General features: G+C 37.8%; 1 protein-coding gene and 1 long non-coding RNA gene across 9 annotated transcripts in view; one reads left to right on the plus strand and one right to left on the minus strand.

Annotated features, from left to right (window-relative positions):
* LOC126378371 (probable nuclear hormone receptor HR3) overlaps positions 1 to 24,258 on the plus strand; it is a 126,153-nt gene that overhangs the window by 45,858 nt on the left and 56,037 nt on the right. For 2 of the 8 annotated variants that reach the window (XM_050026668.1, XM_050026673.1), the window contains exon 1: positions 13,654 to 13,791. The exons of 5 other annotated variants lie outside the window; for them this stretch is intronic. The gene's annotated coding sequence lies outside the window, so the exon portion shown is untranslated. Of the gene's footprint in view, positions 1 to 13,647; positions 13,792 to 24,258 lie in introns of those variants that run through there. One more of the 8 variants, XM_050026669.1, reaches the window with a different exon arrangement.
* Positions 1 to 24,258, minus strand: part of LOC126378600 (uncharacterized) — a 111,464-nt gene that overhangs the window by 15,304 nt on the left and 71,902 nt on the right. The window lies entirely within an intron of this gene.

Genomic DNA, 24,258 nt, shown 5'->3' on the forward strand with positions numbered 1-24,258 from the left:
GCCAACGTAACCAACTTACCATGCATGCATGTAGTGCCAACGTAACCAACTTACCATGCATGCATGTAGTGCCAACGTAACCAACTTACCGTGCATGCATGTATAACCACCTTAACGTCTAAAACATTTACAGTAGTCAAGTCTGGTAATAATAATCGTAAACACATAAAATAATTACTTAAAACTAACTTGTTACTTGAATACCTTAGTGCTTAGGTGTTTGACTGAGTACCTAGTTATGAATTTTAAGTTATTAATAAGCTGAAACTTCGAGGTTTGTGTGGTAGAATATTTTATTTACACTAACAGCTCGACCCGGCTTCGGTAACCTAGTATTTTTTTTGACGTGACTTATTGTTAATTTGCCGCAGATGGCATTAACTACTTGGCCGGACAAATGGGGAGCGCTGAAGGCTCACACCGGCTTAACGTGCCTTCCGAAGGATCATCTTTCTTTGAACAGCCTGTAATGTAGCTTTAAGCGATAAGGCCGCCATTTGCCACGTACAGTCATGAGCAATATAATGTACCCACTTTAGGACTCTGTCGCACTAACAAATTTGACATTTAGTGAGACTTACAGTTCAATTTGTCAAAAAAGTTAATGTGACATGGTACCAAAGTGTATACATATTAATGCTCGTGACCGTACTTATTTAAGAGTCTTTTTGTAATTATTTAAAGAAAGAAAGAGAGAAATGTTTATTATAAAGACTTTATTGCACCAAAATAAATTTCTTTTTATTTTGGTGCAATAAAGTGTATTTTATTGTATTGTATTGTAATGTCCTATAACCAAACTAGGGATTACAAACTGAGTTACAAACCTATTGTTTCTATACAACACTGGTGCTAATTCCTGTAAACACCATCTGATTTTAAGTTATATCTGTCATTTTCTTATCCGTATAAAAGGAAAGGGACGGGTAATTAACAAGCATAAAATTTATGGAACACACGTCAATTTGAAGCACAAATCTAAAACAACCGTCTAAAATGTTTGCATTGGCCAATAACCCGACAGAATTATGTTGACAGCACACGTCAAACGGTTTTCATACCAGCGAGATACCTTTTTGATTCGCCCGGGTTATTCATTCATTTACTCATTCTTCATAAAAGTAAGAGCTGTGAATCATCTGTCCCTTTCCTTTTCGGTGGATAAGAAAATGACAGGTATAATTTAAAGTAAAATTAGGAGGTGTCTGCAGGAATCGGGGCCACTATACGGGTTACCAATTCAAATTCAAAAATATCTTTATTCAGTAGGTAACATAGTTACACTTTGAATCGTCAATTTTTACATAACGAACGTCTCATCCGCGTAAAACTACTGCAGCTTCTCACAACCTGTATAGCCGGGGAAAAGAAGCTGCAAGAAAAACCTCGGCACAGGGCCCTAGACGTTCTTTAAAAAAAATAAATACTGGGTAACCAGTAATAAATACTAAACATTTAAATTGATCGCCCGTTTTCTCATACATAAACAGCCTGTATACGTCCCACTGCTGGGCACAGGCCTCCCCTCAATCAACCGGAGGGGATATGGAGCATACTCCACCACGCTGCTCCAATGCGGGTTGGTGGAGGTGTTTTTACGGCTAATAGCCGGCACCAACGGCTTAACGTGCCTTCCGAAGCACGGAATCATCTTACTCTTTCGCACAATCAGGTGATTCAAGCCTGAAAAGTCCTTACCAAACAAAGGACAGTCTCACAAAGTGATTTCGACAATGTCCCCATCGGGAATCGAACCCGGACCTACAGATCGTGAGCCTAACGCTCTAACCACTAGACCACGGAGGCTGTCATACATTTCATAATTTCTGCTAGACTTTCGGTAACAATGATGTTTTAAGTGAAAGTAACACGAGTTTCATCTCTTTCGTTTTTCGTTTCGTTTGAGCGTCGGGTTCACGATCCGGAGGTCCCGGCATCAAATCCCGGTGGAGACACATCACGAAAATCGCTTTGTGATCCCTAGTTTGGTTATAGGACATTACAAACTGATCAAAGAAAGATGATCCGTGCTTCGGAAGGCACGTTAAGCGTTGGTCCCGGTTAATACTTACTGATGTAAGTTAGTAGTCGTTATATGAGCCATGTCATGCCTTTGGCGGCTCAATAGTAAACCTGACACCAGGATTGATGGGGTTGGTAATCCACCTCACAACCCACACGATAGAAGAGAAGAAGGTTGGACGCCTCGTTAACACAGACATTTTTAACCGACTTCACTTCCGTGCTTCGGAAGGCGAGTTAAGCCGTTGGTCCCGGCTATTAGCCATAAAAAACACCTCCACCGCGCATTGGAGCAGCGTGGCGGAGTATGTGACATCTGACGCCATACGATTGAAGACTAAAGTAAGACCGAGGGGGGTGAGGTAAACTTAGCTCAGCCGCTGGTGGGGAGCGGGGAGTTGGCATTCTATACGTAGTATTATTCCTTATTCTACACAGCGTTTCCCCTCAGCGGTTCATTGGAGTATGCAACAAATTATAAAATCTTATTTACACAGCTACCTTAAAGATTACGCAAACCAACGTAACGAATATAACGCGTTATAATATAACTCGTTATTTTAAAAGCTTTCTTATAAAATGCGCCGAAATACCGACTCCGCGCAACTTTCCAATTGTGTAAGAGAAAGTAGGCGCCAAAATTTGTTCTGAACGTGTGCGCGTGCGCGTGTGTGTGTTTTTATCTATGTGTGTGTAAAAAAAACGGAAGTTATCTCATGTCGAGTTTCGGATGTGAGGAAACGATTATTTTGTTTTTAATAATATGTTATTTAATTCGTCACGTAACTTCATCTGATTTTGTTAGAAATACTTATGTACATATTATATATACCTACTTGCGTCAGACAGAGTACTGTGGGGCGGAAGGCAAGAGGGAAACCACTGCCCTATTTTTCCCTAAAAAGTAACATGGATAATGCTGCACCGACAAGAGCGTGGCTCTTAAATTGATGATGATATACCTACTTACATATAAACTCACGCGCGCAACCGTAATGGGGTGCGCAGAGTCACAAGTAATAAAGGACCAGACAACTTTGGGAATCACTGCCTTTACTTGTTTATTAAATAAAATATTTTTTTTTTCAAACAAAAAATGCTAAAATTGTATGATATAGTGCGTGCTACCCCTATCAGACTTTACAAATAGTGATGTGGCGTAATAATTCGCATAACCTATACATATATAAAGAACTTTATTACCTAACCTTTAGGCAAATAAGAACAGAGTACAAAAAAGAACAATTTGAAAAAGAGAGTTTTTAACATTGCCACTTTGGGAACTGTCCCAGGAACGGTTCAAACAGTGATGTAGCGTTGAAGAGAATTTACCCAAATGTTCCAATTTCAAAAACTCTTTTTTGTTATGGGTTCTACGCATTTAGCCAAATACAAAAATAAAAACTTTTTAATAGTAAGGACACTGGCTGTTTTCCTTTTTCAATTTCTTCTTTCTTGTGCCTAAAGGCTAGGTAATAAACCTCTTTTCACATAAACTTTTCGCGTTTTTACTTCTGCGAACGGCACATCACTGTTTGTGTGGTATCCCTATCGGGCATTACGAATTACGTAGCCTGCAACGACATATGTTCCGAACGCGCCCGAAGTTTGCCGAACGCGTTCGTAACTAGGTCACATCACACGGATGTACAAGCACGCACACACACGCACGCACGCGTAGATACACGCGCGTCGAGTCTCGTGAGGCATCGCGCGCGAATTTTTATTTCTTTCTTTGTTTTCTTTTAGGGTCGTTTCAGACTGAGGGATTTTTGGGTTCGGACTGTCGGGTTTTTGTCGGATGAGAGTAAAATGTTTGTGCCATGTTGCGGTTAGTACGAAAAGTGGACAGAGTAAAATACCCTTTCTAACTTATCAAAAATCGAATTAAATATAGGTACTCTTTTTTATTTCACTGAACTTAAATTAATTAAATTTTCCTGTACCCAAAGGTTGCCTGGAAGAAATTGCTGCGTGAGGCCGCCTGTCGTGCTTTTCTCTATATGTTGTCCTTATATCTGTATTTTGTGTCCATTGTGCTCAATAAAATATTATATCTATCTTAATTAACTAAACCTAACCTAACTTATCCTTACTAAATTTCTCTAATACAGTTGAGTGGACTTTATAGACAACGAGATTCATAATAGAAAGCTCGGTGAAGTGTGGGTATTTAGTTCATCGTGCGATGAATGCACCTATGACTACCCCAATTGGGATATGCTCGTGAGCTTCTGTTATGTTATGCATGTCTAACTTATCCAGGTTTTTAATTTACCAACATTTTTGTTTGTCCGAGAGATTCTGGAACCATATTCATCCTATGTTCGGAGTACTTAAGAGAAGTTATCTTCTTACATACGTTTAAAAAATACTCAAGTTACCTAATCTCAGTTCTAAAAATATCGGCAAGTAACCGGTAACCATCGGTTAAATAATCATGAAAACCGGTCCAGTAGTAGCAGACATGATAAACACACAGACACACTTTCCCTGTTTACAATATTCAATTTATAGATTAGCGTGTAATAAGGAAAATATCGGTTTTATCTAAGGTCGTCCACACACTGAGATACTTATAGTAATGTATTGGTACCAATACTTGTAGACACCATTTAATTTTATTTAAAGTTATACCTGTCATTTTCTTATCAACCGAAAAGGAAAGGGACGGATGATTGGCAGTTGTCAATTTATTATGTATTGATAACCCGGACAAATCAAATAGGTATCTCGCTGTTATGCAACCCGTTTGACGTGTGCAACTTACTTCTGTCTGGTTATTGGCAAATATAAAATTTTAGAGGGTTGTTTTAGATTTGTGCCTTAAATTGACGTGTGTTCCATGAATTTTATGACTTTCGGTTACCCGTCCCTTTTGGAAATTTTACTAGAGTTCTATGGCGTAAGCACGAAATAAACTTATGCAACCTAAATTCCAGCGTATTTTGCACTTGTCCGGTCAAGTAGAGAATATACGAGAAAATGCCATTGACTCGTCAAAAATCTTTAACATAACATAAATACAAAACAAAAGAGAAATAGAAATAGTACAAGAGGCTTTACGACTAATATTTTTCAACATTTTGTAGGAATCTCCTATCACGTTGGTCTCACAGAAAGCTCGGTGAGGTTTGAGTGCTTTGTTCATCTTGCGATGGATGCACGTATTTCTGACTACTCCATTGGGATAAACAGTTAATGTTACGTCGTAGGAATGGCTTCAATGTATAGAAAGGATGGTGTAGTGTGTCGTGGTGGAGTATGCTCCACACCCCCTCTGGTTTAGGGGAGGCCTGTGCCCAGCAGTGGGACGTATATAGACTGTACATGTACATACATACATAAACTCACGCCTATTTCCCAAGCAATTCCATTTGCTTCGATCCTGACACACTTCTCTTGCTTCCTCCACATTCAAAAATCGTTTCGGCTGTTTATGTTATGTGTTGTGTTATAGAAAGGATTGTTAAGAACTCTTCACAGATTTTATAGTCTTTTTACATGTTTTTTTTATATTTCTTCTTTTTTGACAACGTTCTGTATCTTGGTTTTGTGTTTTACTTATGTCTTGTTGGTGAAATACAATAAAAAGCTCTCTCTAAAGCTAAGTATTTCTTTATCATTCACATAAATGAAATGAAATTTATATGAATAAAAAATAAATTATTTATTTTTTTTTTTTTTTTTTTTATTAACACCTCCACCAATCCGCATTGGAGCAGCGTGGTGGAATATGCTCCATACCCCCTCCGGTTGATTGAGGGGAGGCCTGTGCCCAGCAGTGGGACGTATATAGGCTGTTGTTGTTTTTTTATTATTATTATTTTTTTATTTTTTTTTTAATTTATATGTACAGTTCACATTATATATATATCGTTTTTTTGACGTGACTTATTGTAGATTTGCTGCAAATGGCATTAATTACTCGGTCGAAATCATTATATATCAGCTATCATCGTAGCTGACAAGGATAATATGACGTCACGTCTTTTCTAGCATGATGGCCTAGTTATAATTATTAACGATACATCGACCTGATAACCTGTCACTGAACAGTTTATCGTATCTATTTTAAGACGCGAGTTGTCCAAACAAAAGTGTTTTATATTCTTCTTTGTTTAATGCTGACCACCGTTGGGCACTGACTGAAGGTGGTATAGAGCGTAGTGAAGAATGCTCAAAGAAGCATTCAGAATCGATGGTTACAGTTTCATAAATATTCTTTGAATGAGAAATTGCGGGAATACATGAGGTTCTTGTACATTTCAAGTGACATGTTTTATGAGCAGTTTGAATTTTAAATTTTTTTGGATCTGACTAGGATGGGAAATGAATCGTGAACCTTTGATTTAGTGGTCTGGTGAAGGTGTCTAGCTAATACACAACGGAAGAGGTCATCAAAGACATTTACAAAATAAACAGCCAGTTACATCCCACTGCTGGGCACAGGTCGTCCATCAATCAATCAGAGGGAGTATGCTATGGAGTATAGTCCACCATGCTGCTCCAGCGCAGATTTGGAGGTGTGTTGAAAATAAATAGTCTGTAAACCCCTAAAACTTGACCTGCCCCAACATTGTTCCCAATGCGACTAGTGATTACGTCGATGTTATGCGCAAGCGCAAGTAGAATATAGCATGAAACAAAGTATAGTGCAGCAATGAGTCATCTAAGCATCATCGGATCAATGAAACTCAAGGCGATGATAACTTATTATCTGATTTAAATATGTACATCATAATATAATATTTGCTTAGTTTTACCAAGGTCATCTTAGTCTAAAGATTGACTTGAGGTTCTTTTTTGTCTTGACGTGACTTATTGTAGATTTGCTGCAAATGGCATTTACTTCTTCCTCCAGGGATCGCTGAGGGCTCTCACCCGGTATAAAATTTAGGACAACAGACCAGTGAATGCCCAGTTGGGCGCGAACCTCGGCTCAGGGCGTCGTGTGAGAGGATTATACTCTCAGAACAGAATTATACTTATTTGAAAGAATTAATCGACCCTTGTGGGTGGGTAATCATCATCATCATCATCAGCCCATGAACGTCCCCACTGCTGGGGCACGGGCCTTCCCTATGGATGGATAGGGAGATCGGGCCTTAAACCATCGCGCGGGCCCAGTGCGGATTGATGGTTATTAACGACTGCTAATGCAGCCGGGACCAACGGCTTAACGTGCCTTCCGAAGCACGGAGGAGCTCGAGATGAAAACTTTTTTTTGTGGTCACCCATCCTATGACCGGCCTTTGCGAAAGTTGCTTAACTTCAACAATAGCAGACCAAGCGAGTTAACCGCTGCGCCACCGAGCTCCTGGAAGGTGGGTAATATACAGTTGTAATTGTCGCTGTGCCGCAAAAGAATTCCATTAAAAAAAACATGAATTTTTTGACGGAAAATTCCACTTGATATTAACTCAGAATCTTGACTTGAATCATCTCCCTCAGTATTCGTTACGATGTCATCTAACACCCCACATAATACCTATTTGGAATTTAGGATACAAAAGCTGAAAATGTCAACTAAATCCCATAGTTTACAGTAACTGCGATAACTTGATAATTTAACTTGAAAACACAATTATCTGGCAACACCGTTACAACCATTTATCTTGCACGCAAATAGTAAGGCTGGCTGTTCACTAGACGATGGAATAACGGGACATGTCTCCAATGTCGCGAAATGTACGTAATTATTTTTATAATAGGCTAGAGGATAACTTAGGCAAATAATATACTAAGAACAAACCAAACGTCAAAACGAAAAATCAATTAGGGGTTTTAGATATTTTCTGACACTAGATTTCACTTCGTATGCTCGATAAATCGATAGTCTAACTCATTTTCTCTTTAGACAGATAGAATTCACATCTTGTGATTGGTCGAAACTACCAAGACATTGACATTTTAACCAATAACATGATAGGATTCACCTGTCAAAAAAGAATTGAAAAATTCCTTCTTTTTAAATTTAATTTTCTTCATTTTCCAGTTGTTTGGATTATGCACTGAGTCTGTTAGTATTACTTTTTTTGTTTAGATGTCGTTTAGTCCCGTATTGAATGGCTCTGGTCAAATAAATAATGCTCAGGCCAAAAAGTTAATGCCATTTGCGGCAAATCTACAATAGATCAAGTAAGTTAGTGCAAGAGGACATACCTAAATTGCTTTCGAATTTTCTTTCAATTATATTTTTATTTCTGCCCTATTGTGTATTTTCTTCAAACGTGATACTGGCAGAATTGTGACCACACAGAAGCCATTCATCAAGAATTGAATTGAATTGAATCAAGTAAGTTAGTAAGTAAGATTGCCTTTATATTACCTCCTAATTTTATTTTAAGTTATACCCGTCATTTTCGTATCCGCATAAAAGGAAAGGGACGGATGATTGTAAACTGTTAATTTTAAAATTAATAATCCGGGCGAATAAAATAGTCTAATATGCAACCCGCTGTCATAGTCAACTTGATTCTGAGGGCCAATTAAAAAATTTGGAAGGATTTTTAAAATTCCTGCATATAATTGACGTGTGTTCTATAAATTTTATGCCTATCGATTATTCGTCGCTTTGAACTTAAAATAAAATTAGATTATGATTACTGGAATTTGGCACCAATAAACAGTTAAAACAAAATAAATTAATTAATAAGTCTCGTCAAAAAAAGCATTGTAAACGTGTCTTTAGTCTCAGCTATTGCGATGACGAATATCTTTGACTTCTGAACTTTCTACCGTAACATTCAATCGGTAGTGGTTCTTAGCACACTGTTATTTGGACGTTACTGGTTAAAATTATACATACAATAAAAAGAAACAAATAAAAAATAAAAAATAACAAAAGTCATAAAAGAGAATATACTTATTATATACCAAATAAACAATTATTTTTAGTTAGGTAGTACAACAGACAAAAAAGAAAGAAAGAAATAAGAAGAAAGAGAATGATGATTCCTAAGAGAAAAGCTTGCGTGGGGGATAAAAAGTCCATATCAAAGCAATTCACCTAAAAAGCAATATTGCTATTTGAAGAAAATGACAGATATAACTTCAAATAAATTTAATTGGTGTTTATAGGAATTAGCACCATTATAATAATAATATGGGACAAATAGAATATCGTTACCGTTATAATTTGTAATATCTTCCAGAAAAAAAGCCGAATGTTGTTGTGATTTCTGCATGGGTCATGGATGTATAATGGCTTACTGTTTTAATATATTATATTGTTTTAATATGTTATATAAACGTGTCACTGTCGAAATTATTGTTTAAAAAACAGGATCCTTTTTATATTATTTTCTTTAAAGCTATAAACATTACATCCCCGATTCGCAGGATAAAGAAAACATTATCTGTAACTAGGATATAATAAAAGAAGAGAAAGCATAAAAAACAGCTATGTTTGTCTAAGAAAACTGAATTTTTTTAGCATCAGTTTCGAGAAAGTAAGATTATCCAAGAACGTCGCCGGATTATTTGCTAAAAATAAATTACCACTTAGTCACAGTTTCGAAAAGCTAATGTGTCCATAAATACACACTCTTCCGCCGGATTTTGCTGTGATTTGCATACGGATACACCTACAGACTGACAGACCATAGATTTCATTCGAATAACGTATTCATTTATTCCTATAACGGTTGAAAAACAGTAAACATATTTTTTTAGATAAAATCCGTGAAAAGTTTTGAAACTTTTAGATAATTTTAAGTCATTTAAATATAAAACAGAACAGTTGGGACAGAAGGCAAGAGGGAAACCACTGCCCTATTTTTCCCTAAAAAGTAGCATGGAGAGGAATGCTACACCGACAAGAGCGTGGCTCTTAAATTAGTGATGATGAAATATAAAACAGATAACACTTGCAGTTACAACATAAGTAATATATATAATATTTATGTATATACTTAAGTATATATTCCCCTCATTCAACCGGAGGGGTATGGAGCATACTTCACCACCTGCTCCGCTGTAGCTCCCGTGGTCTAGTAGTTTGAACTTTAAGTTTAAAATCTGGAGGCCCAGGTTTGATTCCCGATGGGGACCTTGTGGAAAATCACTTTGTCACGATGCAGGCTTGAATCACCTGATTGACCGAAAAAGTAAGATGATTTTGTGTTTCGAAAGAGACGCGGCTATTTGTCTCAAAAACACCACCAAATAAATACCTAATAATTATATCGTTTCAAATTATATAACAGAAAGCTCGGTGAGGTGCGAGTACTTAGATCATCTTACGATAGATGTATCTCTGACTACCCCATTGGGATGTAGGCGGGAGCTTGTGTTATATCATTCCAAATTGATTTATAAAACAACACAACGAAGATGTATACTATGAACCTACACAGAACGTCATTGAAGCATCTTGATAAATCTAAACATAACTTACGTACCTACTTGAGGTACATTCTCAACTCAGCTAACATTATACTAAACATACTACGTTTCAAACCATTCACAGTACAAAAGTCCACTAACCCATAAACAACCTAATACTAACCACCCCATTTCAAAAACCTTTTCTAAACGCCAAAGCATTCCCTTTTTCAGTGCTTTTAAAAAAGTACTCATTAGAGGTACCAACCTGCATTCCTGCGAAGATTAGAACCCACACTAACACACCCTTTTAAACACACACACACATACAAGACACTGTGTGAAAGATTGTGCAGGTGTGAGCGACGTGTGTGTAAAAGTGCATGTGTGAAAGTGTGCGTGTGTGTTTATGTGTGGCCACGTGAGCCATGATGTAACGCCTTCGTTGACGCCTCGCAGACATTTTTTATAGTGTGTGACGCAACATTTTTTTTATTACTGTGTGCTTAGGGAGGTTTCATATGTTTTTGTTGCTTTGGTTGACAGGTTTATGAAAGGGTTGGCGGATTTGGTTTGGTGAATTTGTGTAGTTTTTATTTTAAAAAATGGAGATGGTTTTGTGCCTAGTTTCATTTTTATGCACTTTTTAAAATATAGCAAGGAGTTTGTGCCGTAAGAATGTTACTTAAAAACACGAAAAAGGAATATTTTGAAAATATTTTTATTTAATTTACATTTTAGTTAACGTAATATGTTAGTAACTAATACTTATTAGTTCAGTATAAAGAATAAGGAAGGATGATTTTTCTATTCATAATAATAATATGTAACAGTTACTAAATCATTTCTTTAGATTTGTCTAGAATGGCACATTTATTTTTACATTATGTTTGTTCTGTAAAAACACATACAATAACTCGCATTCAACATTGCCTAATACAATTACAAATTTTTCAAAGTATGTTAAGTTAACATTCATTAACATTAATATATATGCAAACCAAATACTAAAGTCCATTTTCTTTTTTAACAGGTAAGCCACAGCGACTGAATGGAGACTAAAAAAACTGCAGGTTTGCAACGTACAAAAAAGAATGACCTATTTATAAGCAAAACACAAAAACCGGGTTGGTGTGTAGCTATCCTTATACACACACATACACAATGTATAAATAACTGTACAGCAAGGCTGCACACAGACGCAGCAAGGACAGGTCAATGCACTCTGTTGCCTTGCACGAGCGGTGCAGACTTACACATGGTTACCTAAGTTAGAAAGAGACAAGAATATCGCCTTCAGCTCCTCCCGCCAAGTGTGCAACGCCACGAGTGCGACAAAGATGACGCCATATAGAGGAAACGAGATAGCTATACAAATATTATGACTGTTATTTCATTTCCTCCGCTGTGATGCAATATGACAGTACAAGACTTTTTAAGAGATAAAGTTAATTATTTTTATAATTTTAATTAAAATAATCATATTTATTCATTCATATTTTCTCTTATTTCGTAACAGTTACTCTATATAATAGTTATTTATATAATGTAAAATATTTTTATGAATAATGTTCTTATAATTTTGCATATACTGCTATTAGGCGACTAGAACAGGATTTTGGCGGGAAAAGGACTATTATATAAGTTTCCTTTTGTTTTTAACACGGAATTCATTTCCATTCTTCCTTTAAGAAATGTATCTTTTTATTTTCGTTATTCACATTTAGCCCAATAATTTTCAGGGATTTAATTTCCTTTTATCCGATATATGATTTTAGAATAACATAACTAAAACTATTTTAAATAGGTAGTTACAATGAATGACTTTCCAGACTACTTTCCCCAAAAATAATATAGATGGCGCTGTCGAGAATAAATTGTCAACCCATTTTTTGCAGTACTCGAGTAGATAATCGTTCAAAAATACAACGCAATGATAGATAGAAGCATATAGGTACCTAACTGTACCTGGGTACCTACCTAGGTAGGTACAAAATAATTATTCCTCGATATTTGGTTCACATTTAAATATAGAATTATGTTCCTACAGATATTGCTTCTCTTTATTTTGATCAGAATAATAATGGCTGGAAAACCTATACCTATAGGCGAAAACAAAGATAAAAGATACATAGGTACCTATGTCTGATATCCATGAAATTAGGAGGTTAAACGAAGGAATTTATTTACAGCGCCATATAAATTGTTTTTGTGGAACATAGCCTGGAAATTCCCTCATTAATGAAAACATTTTGAATAAAAAAATATGACACGATATTTGAAAAAATATGATAAGTTGGTAAACAAATGAAGGAAGAATTTCGCAACAGCGCCATCTGTCATCGAATAGCGGCACTATATTTATTGGTTTTATTACTCATCGAGATTGCCCTCATTTTCGGCCAGTTCTCGCTACAGACAATCATTATTCGAATTAAATCGAGAGAAAAATCCGCACACGCAATTAGTTGAAGAGGAAAATCGATTTTGAAAACACTTCGACTACGCATGCCCTAGTTATAATATCTGACTTCTTCACAGAAACTACATCGAATCATTAGGTAGGTAGTTGAGAGTATTTCTGAAGTGCCTTTTGGATTTCGAAACTTAAACGTAACGCGCAAAGTTGCGTTGCCAAATTCGGTAAAGATTTTTAGTCAGTTTTTTACCCGGACTTAGGCCGTTTTGTGAAAAGTAAAGTTGCCCCCACACTACCATACGCATTATAAAGAAAGTTGTCCATGTGAGCTTTCTCTGTGTTACACAACTGTTACTGTGTTTCTTACTCTTTCTCACGCGTTGGGTTAGTATATGTCCGTCTCGCTCTGGCAGACGGTTATGTAATAACGGTTGTTGAGATTTTAACGCCGTAACATTTTTCTCTCGAACCGCTATGTCGTGTCAGCGATTTTGTATTGAAGATTTTTTATTATTTAACAAGGAAAAAACCTACTTATTTATAATGACTTTCCTAATATCAAACAAAAGGCATTTCTAAATATCCTATAGGAATCTTACTAGAGAAAAGTAGTGACTCAACTTTGAAATAAGCTCGGAAAAACTGTACCGAAAAACTAAGCTAAATTATTCAAAAAAAAAATCAAAACATGAAAAAGACTTGCACACATGCACATGCCCGCATAGGCCTATAAATAACGTTGCATGCTGTCGATGCAACACGCATACATAGATGATGCGTGCGAAGCGTGTCTGTGTGGCGTTCGCCTGTTCATTTCCTAGTCGTCCCGCGGGTAGCACGCTTCAGTGTGAGCCAAGCTTAAAATCGGGCGCGGAAAACAAAAACCGAACGCTTTATTACATTTAAAAAAGTGCTAAAATGTGCAGTGAAAAGTGGCCAGTGTGTTATGTGAAATTTAAAAAATAAAGTGCTTTAACCTTTTTAATTTTTTAAAATTGGAATGTTTCCAGATTTGTACTGTTGTAAGTCCACAACTCGGTTCTTATTTTGAAAATGCTGGTTGGTTACGTTTGTGAATAAAGTTATTCACTTAATTAGCGTTATAACTTTATTTGGTTATAGCGCTGTAACATTATAATAGTACAATAGAGTTTTGCGAATAAATTTCACGTTATTAACGGTTATAAACTAACTGTTAATATAACTGTGCGAAATATAACTCTGTTGCAGTTATCTGATTATTTTTGAGAAGTTTTAATTACATAAATCATTGTTAACTTCGGAGAGGCTGAATAATTTAATGTCTTTGCTCTAACCATCATTAATTATGAATGCACAAGCGGTGTTTGAATACTTTACTTTTTAATTATATAAGTATAATACTTATTATCTCTATTGCATAAGATGTGCTTAGCAGACCTTATTGCTAATAAGAAATTTCTTTTAATCAACAGTAGGAGAGTTGGTAGGTAGAATAAATTACTATCAGAAAACGATATAATATTAGTAAACAATAACTAGGTAGGTACCAACCTGTTAAATTTCGAGCAGGTTTTTTTTTAAATGGATCTTCCTACTAACATAATAAAGGACAACATAATATACTATCACGCCTTGTTCTCGAAGGGGTAGGCAGGGGAATGTTATATACACCTACTATAACTCCTACTCACTTCTATTTATTTATATATTATATAAACACTTTAACACTCATGCTTGCCATTCCAATTGGGTTGGGCAGATGTACAAATTGTGGACATTTTGCTGCCAACGTTTTAAGCATCGGTGAAGCGTGAGTACTTTGTTCATCTTGTGATAGATTAATGATTACCTCTGACTACCCCAATTAGGAGTAAAGTCATCATCATCATCTTCATATCATTATTCCGTTTTTCACATGGTTCGCTTACCTAACCTGAAGATTTGACAGGTCTGGTTTTTAGTTTTTAGTAGTCTTTGAAATAGGTAATTAGAATATTATACATTTTATATTATATTTATTTTTTCTAGTGTGGTTAGGACATTACAGGCTGATCACCTGATTGTCCAAAAGTCAGATGCTCCGTGCTTCGGTAGGCACGTTAAGCCGTTGGTCACTAATTACTGATGTAAGTGCGTAGTCGTTACATGAGTCATGTCAGGGGCCTTTGGCGGCTCAATAGTAACCCTGAGGGTTGATGAGGTTGGTAATTCACCTCATAACCCACACGATAGGAGAAGATAAATTTTATACATAACATAATTTCGCGACTACATCCCAATTGGGGTAGTCAGAGGTACATCCATCGCTAGATGAACTAAGTACCCACGCCTCGCCGAGCTTTCTGTTAGACCAACGTGATAGGTGAGCCGTATCGCCGTCTATAATGGTCGAGCCAACTATGTTAGTGTTTTATCTATAACAGTACATTCTCTTGTGAAAACCACAAGAATTGATATTGACATTAGAGGGACAGATAATAAAATAAACAATGATAAAAAAAAAACTTTCAAAGTGAAGTTGCAAATGATGGTTGTCATTCAGTTTCTATCTGTATAAATATAAAGTGTGTTAGTGATATCGTAACGAAAACTTTGAGTGGATGATTCGACCATGCTTCTGAGTTGATATCAAGTGAAATTTTCCGTCGCTGTATGAAAAAACAAATTTAAAAAGAACACAATTTTTTTATGTACGTATTTCCCGACAGGGAATTCCGCTTGAAAATAATTTCACAAAACACAAAAAAAAATTCCGATGGTAAATTGTAATTATTAGTCCTGTACCGGGGTTCGAACCAGCGCTCTCCGTTTGAGAAGCAAGCCGGTGTAACACAATTATAATCAGAAACTGTTTATAACACTGTTTATAAATAATTCGCTGAGCTCAGTGACTGCATTTTCGCTCTTTGATTGTACCTGTATCAATTTTTTTTTATACATTGATAAGACAATTCGACAACGTTTGACGCCATTTCGTAACATATTTTGTTTGCTAACCGCACCGCTATCTATTACTAGAAAACCAATATGACACACCTTTAGTTAGACCGTAAACCACATTATTTCACACATATAAACTCACGCCGCGCTCCCTAACTGGGTAGGTAGAGTCGTTGTTGGCAACATCCAACAAATTATTATTTTTTACTTTTCAATACATAAAAATGGCAATACTTTTTTCCTTCTTCTTCTACGATCAACGAACTGTGAAATGACGCAAATCGTGTGTACCTAATTATTTAATAAAACAACGTGGTCAACTCAACAAAAAAAAAAGTTTTCATCTCGAGCTCCTCCGTGCTTCGGAAGGCACGCTAAGCCGTTGGTCCCGGCTGCATTAGCAGTCGTTAATAACCATCAATCCGCACTGGGCCCGCGTGATGGTTTAAGGCCCGATCTCCCTATCCATCCATAGGGAAGGGGGAAGGCCCGTGCCCTAGCAGTGGGGACGTTAATGGGCTGATGATGATGATGGTCAACTCAAAATCGCTGTATTCTTTACCATCTTCTACACATCAGGCTGAGCACAACAACATCCTGTGTGCGACAACAAGCAATCAGAATACAAGAGGATGATCAGCGACACGCGCCTAACTAAGCTACACTCCTTAGCACATCGGCAAAAAGTCGCCAGTATGTCTGTATTCTACAGAATGCACTTCGAGGAGCGTGCCCGCGATCTACACGAGCTCATTCCATCATCCCCCTATTATCTTCGGACTTCCAGACGTACCCCGTTATGTACGTACGAAAATTATGTTGTTTATAACTTTCAATTTGTGCATTTTTCACTTACACAGTTCAGTTGGCTTGACCATTATATACGGTGATACGACTCACCTGTCGCGTTGGTCTAACAGAAAGCTCGGTGAGGTGTGGGTACATCATCACCAGCCCATTAACGTCCCCACTGCTGGGGCACGGGCCTTCCCTAAGGGTGGATAGGAAGAACGGACCTTAAACCACCACGCGGGCCCAGTGCGGATTGATGGTTATTAACGACTGCTAATGCAGCCGGGACCAACGGTTTAACGTGCCTTCCGAAGAACGGAGGAGCTCGAGATGAAAACTTTTTTTTGTGGTCACCCATCCTATGACCGGCCTTTGCGAAAGTTGCTTAACTTCAACAATCGCAGCCCGAGCGCGTTAACCGCTGCGCCACCGAGCTTTTCTGTATATATTTTTTTATTTATTGTTAAATTTATGTTGTCCTTATCTCTGTATTTTGTGTCCATTGTGCTCAATAAAGTATTTTATCTATCTATATGTACCCACTTTAGGACTCTGTCGCACTAACATATTTGACATTTAGTGAGACTTACAGTTCAATTTGTCAAAAAAGTTAATGTGACATGGTACCAAAGTGTATACATAATAATGCTCGTGACCGTACTTAGTTCATCTTGCGATGGACGTACCTCTGGCTACCCCAATTGGCACGTAGTCGTGAGTATATGTTATGCTACTTTCAACAAAACTAGTACTTTCGCAGTTGAACTGTTATGAAATGTTAAGTAAAATAGGTCATTACAACAATGATATTTCTATCCCTGTCTTTCTTTTGTGATCATCATTGGTGTGAAAAGGACAGACGTACAAGGGGACCGTTGTATAGTTCTATTATTTTCATTAATGCTTAGAAATGATAGACAGAGAGAAATCATGTTGGAGTGAGAGAGACAAAAGATTGGTTGAAAGAATCATGAGTTGAAAAAATATCCCGATCATTTTCGCCAAAATTTCCCAAACATTTTTTTTGTTATGACAACTAATAATAAAATAATTATGACAACTAATGGTTCATAATTTCACCACTGTTTACAAACAATTCGCTGGGCTCAGTGACTGAACTTTTGCTCTTTGATTGTACATCCATCGCAAGATGAACTAAGTACCCACACCTCACCGAGCTTTCTGTTAGACCAACGTGATAGGTGAGCCGTATCGCCGTCTATAATGGTCGAGCTAACCATGTTAGTGAAATCTGCACTTTAGATTAATTAATTACTCATTGAAAAGTTCGGTACCGGGGTTCGAACTTGCACTCTCCGTTTGAGAACAAGTCGGTATAACACAATTATAATCAGAAACAAGAAGTCGTCGCAGAATTAGATGCGCTTAGGCAACCTTATTTCTCAATGAATGCACTCTTGACCTAACCGACTAAACGTGATAGGTACCTAAATACATTGGACAGCAAAATTAAGTAGGTACAGTTTTAAAATTGTAATATCATACACAAAGACCATGCCCCTAGCATTATCCCGTTTTTCACAAGGTCCGCTTACCTAACCTGAAGATTTGACAGGTCCGGTTTTTTACAGAAGCGACTGCCTGTCTGACCTTCCAACCTGCGAAGGGAAAACCAGTTCAGTGTAGGTTAGGTCACATACCTCCAAAAATGCATTTCTTAAGTACACAAAGATAAACTTTTGAAATAAAAAGGACTCGAAAAAGAGTTTAATTTTGTTTATAGGTTAAAAATCCATACTAATATTTTATAAATTTAAAAATTGAGGAGCTCGGTGGCGCAGCGGTTAACGCGCTCGGACTGCGATTGTTGAAGTTAAGCAACTTTCGCAAAGGCCGGTCATAGGATGGGTGACCACAAAAAAAAAAAGTTTTCATCTCGAGCTCCTCCGTGCTTCGGAAGGCACGGTAAGCCGTTGGTCCCGGCTGCATTAGCAGTCGTTAATAACCACCAATCTGCACTGGGCCCGCGTGGTGGTTTAAGGCCCGATCTCCCTATCCATCCATAGGGAAGGCCCGTGCCCCAGCAGTGGGGACGTTAATGGGCTGGTAATGATGATGATGATGATTTTATAAATGGGAAAGTGTATATGTGTCTGCGTGTTTGTTTGTCCGTCTTTCACGGCAAAACGGAGCAACAAAATGACGTGGTTTTTTAAGTGGAGATAGTAGAAGGGATGGAGAGTGACATAGGCTACAATTCGTCTCTTTCTAACCGCCCACTTCTCTAAAATGGGGGGTGGAAGTTTGTATGGAGCATTCTACAATTTTTGACGTAGAAAGCTAAACATTTGTATGCGGATTATTTGTGACTGACATATTTTTGTTATATAAATTGTCTACAAAAAAAAACAAGAGAAAAAAGAAAAAAGAGAAGAAGCCAGAGAAGTGTGTCAGGATCGAAGCAAATGTAATTCTATAGTCTCTGCTTACCCCGGTGAAAAATAGGCGTGAATTTATGTGTGTATGTAAATTGTCTACAGTACGATCCAATCTAGACAAGGGTTCTTTTAACGAAAGCGTGAATCTGAAAGAACTTAAACTTCAAAGCCAAAAAAACCTTAATGCCGTACAAAACTCATTTTAGACCTTTTGAGGACATTTTGTATAGCACTCAAGGGCCCTCTTCCCTCAGTACCTCATGACCTTGGGAGGGACCAAAAAGTGACCCTCCGCGTGCAAATACCTACTTGCCTACTTGTAGGTTTGAAAAAATCAATACTCATGTCTATGCGGATAACTATCTATATGATATAGCGTTTAGTGGGTAATTTTAAGGGGCAATGTATTTACGTTTTTACAATAAGATTCCCATTGACATTTAATTTATTTTTGAACAGTTTTGAGACAGTAACTAAACAGAAACTTTGTAAAAAAGGTTATTATAAGGTTAGTGATTATTTAGACGATATGAACGCATGGGATTAACTGTCTGAGAACTGATATTAGGCAGCCAAATTACTAAATCGTATACTTAACAATATTTTATGATTTTTTTAAAGAACGTCTAGGGCCTTGTGCCGAGGTTTTTCTTGCAGCTTCTCTTCCCCGGCTATACAGGTTGTGAGAAGCTGCAGTAGTTTTAGGCGGATGAGAGGTTCGTTATGTAAAAATTTACGGTTCAAAGTGTAACTATGTTACCTATTGAATGAAGACATTTTTGAATTTGAATTTGAATCAGCTCGCGACAACAAACACTTCAGGACCCCGATACAGCCCCCGCAGGCGTGGTCAGTCGATTAATTCTTTCCAATATTTTCCTCTCAGACGACGCCCTGAGCCGAGGTTCGCGCCGAACTGGGCACCCTCAGACCTGTTGTCTTAAATTTTGTACCGGGTGAGACCCCTCATCGCTCCCCATGTGTCCGGCCAAGTAGTTAATGCCATTTGCGGCAAATCTACAAGAAGTCAAAATAAAAAATAAACCCATAGTGACTTAGATATACGTAGGAAAAGTATAAATTCCGCATTTATTGATCTTCGCTAACCATACTAACGCGAGTCGCATGCTAACACTCGCTGCGTTACGTTAAACGCAGAAATTACGCGCATTGTGCGCTTACGCAATATTGACTGCTACATGAGAAATCAGTGGTCTAGTGGTTAGAGTATTGGGCTCACGATCTGGAGGTCCGGGTTCGCCATTATATGAGGGATGACCAGGTGGTTGTTACAAATTGTTCTTTGATTATTTGTTCTGCCTACCCCATTAGGAATTACGGGCGTGAGGTTATGTATAAAACGATATAAGTAAAACTTTATTAAAACTTTTTTATTTTAATATGTATCTAGGTTTCATACCAATACTACCACAGAATTCAGCATTAGCATTGTTGTATTTTTTGTTATGTCGCCATCTAGTGACGAGTAGCGGAACTTCCGCAAACGCTACTTCCATTCCTACGTTTTCAACATAGTTTTATTTACAAAAATCTGTGCATTATAATTTTGAAAGACTAAAACAAGCAGTAATCTAAGCGACACAAGTGTAAAATTGTATTTTTGATGCGTATTTCATTATTCGGTCAAAGGTCATTGGCCGTTAGTACGAAAGTTTACCAAAAGATGGCGCGAACAGAAACTTCCTTGTTCCGAGGTATTTTTAGCGTAATTCTTAAACATTATATCAAACGCAGTTTTAAAACGCGTGTACGCTGTATTTATAGACACTGATAGATAAAAATTACATTAAAAGCAATACTAAATTGAAGATGAGTCACCAAAAAAAGAAAAAGAAGAAAAAAATAAAGATTCTATCGAACAAAATGCTGCTCTGCCTACCCCGCGAGGGTACAGGCGTGGTGATGTTTATCTTCATGTTAAGTAAGCGAACACCTTGAACGGATTAAGTCTCTCATAAATGTAACAACATCATAAGCTCACGACTATATCCCAATGGGGTAGTCAGACCAACGGCTTAACGTGCCTTCCGAAGCACAGAGGAGCTCGAGATGAAAACTTTTTTTTTATTGCACACATACACAAAATACAAAAGAGAAATGGAAAGAGTACAATAGACGGCCTTATTGCTAAGTAGCAATCCAAGCAACCTTTGGTACATCCATCGCAAGATGAACTAAGTACCCACACCTCACCGAGCATCCTGTTAGACCGACGTGATAGGTGAGCCGTATCGCCGTCTATAATGGTCGAGCCAACTGTGGTAGTGAAAACTGCACTTAAGATAAATTAATAACTCATTGGTGCAAGTCCGGTACCGGGAATCGAACCGGCGCTCCCCGTTTGAGAAGCAAGCCCGTGTACAGTCATGAGCAATATAATGTACCCACTTTAGGACTCTGTCACACTAACATATTTGACATTTAGTGAGACTTACAGTTCAATTTGTCAAAAAAGTTAATGTGACATGGTCATCATCACCAGCCCATTAACGTCCCCACTGCAGGGGCACAGGCCTTCCCTATGGATGGATAGAGATCGGGCTTTAAACCACCACGCGGGCCCAGTGCAGATTGGTGGTTATTAACGACTGCTAATGCAGCATGTGACATGGTACCAAAGTGTATACATATTAATGCTTTAAGCGATAAGGCCGCCATTTGCCATGTACTTAGTTTTTATTTTGGTGCAATAAAGTGTATTTGTATTGTATTGTATTGTAATGCTCGTGACCGTACCACAGGGCCACAGTGACTCAGTACTGTATGTAACATAAAAGAATCATAAACAGCCTATATACGTCCCACTGCTGGGCACAGGCCTCCCCTCAATCAACCGGAGGGGGTATGGAGCATACTCCACCACGCTGCTCCACTGTGGGTTGTTGGAGGTGTTTTTACGAGTAACAGCCGGGACCAACGGCTTAATGTGCCTTCCAAAGTAGGGAATCATCTAACTTTTTCAGTCAATCAGGTGATTCAAGCCTGCAATGCCCTTGCCAAACAAAGGACAAACAAAGTGATTTCGACAATGTCCCCATCGGGGATCGAACTGTATATAATATGTATAAACCAATGACCTAATGAAAGTACTTTATCGTTCATCTGTGTTGGTTTTGGGTCTAGACGGAAGATAAAAATATTTTGATTATATCTGTATGTACAGCCTCCGTGGTCTAGTAGTTAGAGCGTTAGGCTCACGATCTAGAGGTCCGGGTTCGATTCCCGACGGGGACATTGTCGGATTCACTTTGTGAAACTGTCCTATGTTTGGTAAGGACTTTACAGGGTTGAATCACCTGATTGTCTGAAAAAATAAGTTGATTCCGTGCTTCAGAGGGCACGTTTGGCCGTGGGTCCCGGCTATTAGCCGTAAAAATACCTTCACCAACTCGTAGTGGAGCAGCGTGGTGGAGTATGCTCCATACCCCCTCCGGTTGATTGAAGGGAGGCCTGTGCCCAGCAGTGGGACGTATATAGGCTATTTATGTTTATATTTATGTATCCAGAACTTTCGCCAACTGTATAATACCCACTTGTGGGATGTGTACTGTTACTCGATTTGGGTATGTGATTAATAAAAATCGAATACATACAATCAATTATACTTTTTTTTCTAATCCTTTCTATTTTTTATCATTGCCATTCAATACAAATTTGATGGATTATCATTACTATATCTGCTATTTATAATTCGTCATACAATTCATTAGGTGTGGACAAAAAATCTGCATGACTCATATAACTTTAATATATATTTTTCATCATATGATAGTAACACATCACGCTTGTATCCCTAAAGGAGTAGGTAGAGGTAGAGGTGTGTATTGTTTATTCCTCAACGCTTTCTGAATAGCCCACACACGTCCCATTGTTGGGCACAAGCCTCTTTTCCTTGATTGGATATGGTACAAAATTACAAATGGCAACCTTATACCTAAGAAACAATCTCTGAAAACTCTCTAATTTACTTTACCTTTAACGGGATTAGGACATTACAGGCTGATCACCTGATTGTCCAAAAAGTAAGATAATCCGAGCCTCAGAAGGCACGTTAAGCCGTTGATCCCGGTTACTACGTACTGATGAAAGTAAGTAGTCGTTACATGAGCCATGTCAGTGGCCTTTGGCGGCTCAATAGTAACCCTGACACCAGGGTTGATGAGGTTGGGAATTCATCTCACAACCCACACGGTAGAAGAAGAAGCAGAGACTATGGAATTCCATTTGCTTCGATCCTGACAACATCTCTTGCTTTCTCCACATTCATCAACCGTTTCATACACGCACGCCGGTTCAGAGTAGATCTTACTGAAACTTTTCTAAGGATATCTCTAATTTGGTCAATGTTAATCCCTCTAGGTCTTCCTCTGCCAGCCCTACCACCAACCTTCGCTTTATATAGCGCTTTCGTAATCATTATTATGCTCCATCCGCTCTACGTGTCCAAACTATCTTAACATTCCCTTCTCAATCTTAGTTACTATATCGTCTTTTACACTACACTCTCTCTCTCTTATCACACTGTTTCTCACTCTATTACTCAAACCTAAACTCATCCAAAATGTTCCTACAATGTGCTAAGTCGATTTTATTACAAGTAGCTACAAGTTTGAAGTCTGTTTATATTTAAAACTATGCGTCATAGTCATACAATAATACAGTACTAGAACCATAATGGTGGCCAGATAAGCGGGGTCACTGACACGAGTTTGGCAATGCTTTGAACTTTAGTAACGCTACTGGATAATAGGTGGCGCTGTTACGGAAGTTACACGTTTCTTGGATATTTCAGTATAAAAAATCGGGCAAGTTAATCCAACGTTTAAAAATAACCTTCTTAAGGCAATCAGTATACATCGACATAACATAACATAGTATAGCATCACGCCTGTTTTCTAGAAGGGGTAGGCAGAGATGTATTGTACACACTTTTCGTCTACCCCAATAGGAATTACCGGCGTGAATAATGTTATATTAATTAAATATCATTTAAATACCAACAGCCTCTGTGGTCCAGTGGTTGAGCGTTGGATTCACGATCTGGAGGCCCCGGGTTTGAATCCCGATGGGGATATATCACAAAAAACACTTTGTGATCCCTAGTTTGGTTAGGACATTACAGGCTGATCACCTGATGGGCCGAAAGTAAGATGATCCGTTCTTCGAAAGGCACGTTAAGCCGTTGATCTCGATTACTATTTATTTACTGATGTAAGTGAGTAGTCGTTACATGAGCCATGTCAGGGGCCTTTGGCGGCTCAATCATAACCCTGACACCAGGGTTGATGAGTCTATAAGAAGAAGAATTAAATATCACATAAAATGATTTCTTATCTATTCTGCTCACCCTGTAAC

The sequence above is a fragment of the Pectinophora gossypiella genome, chromosome 26 (assembly GCF_024362695.1).
Source record: "Pectinophora gossypiella chromosome 26, ilPecGoss1.1, whole genome shotgun sequence".
In the NCBI taxonomy this organism is placed as follows: Eukaryota; Metazoa; Arthropoda; class Insecta; order Lepidoptera; family Gelechiidae; genus Pectinophora; species Pectinophora gossypiella.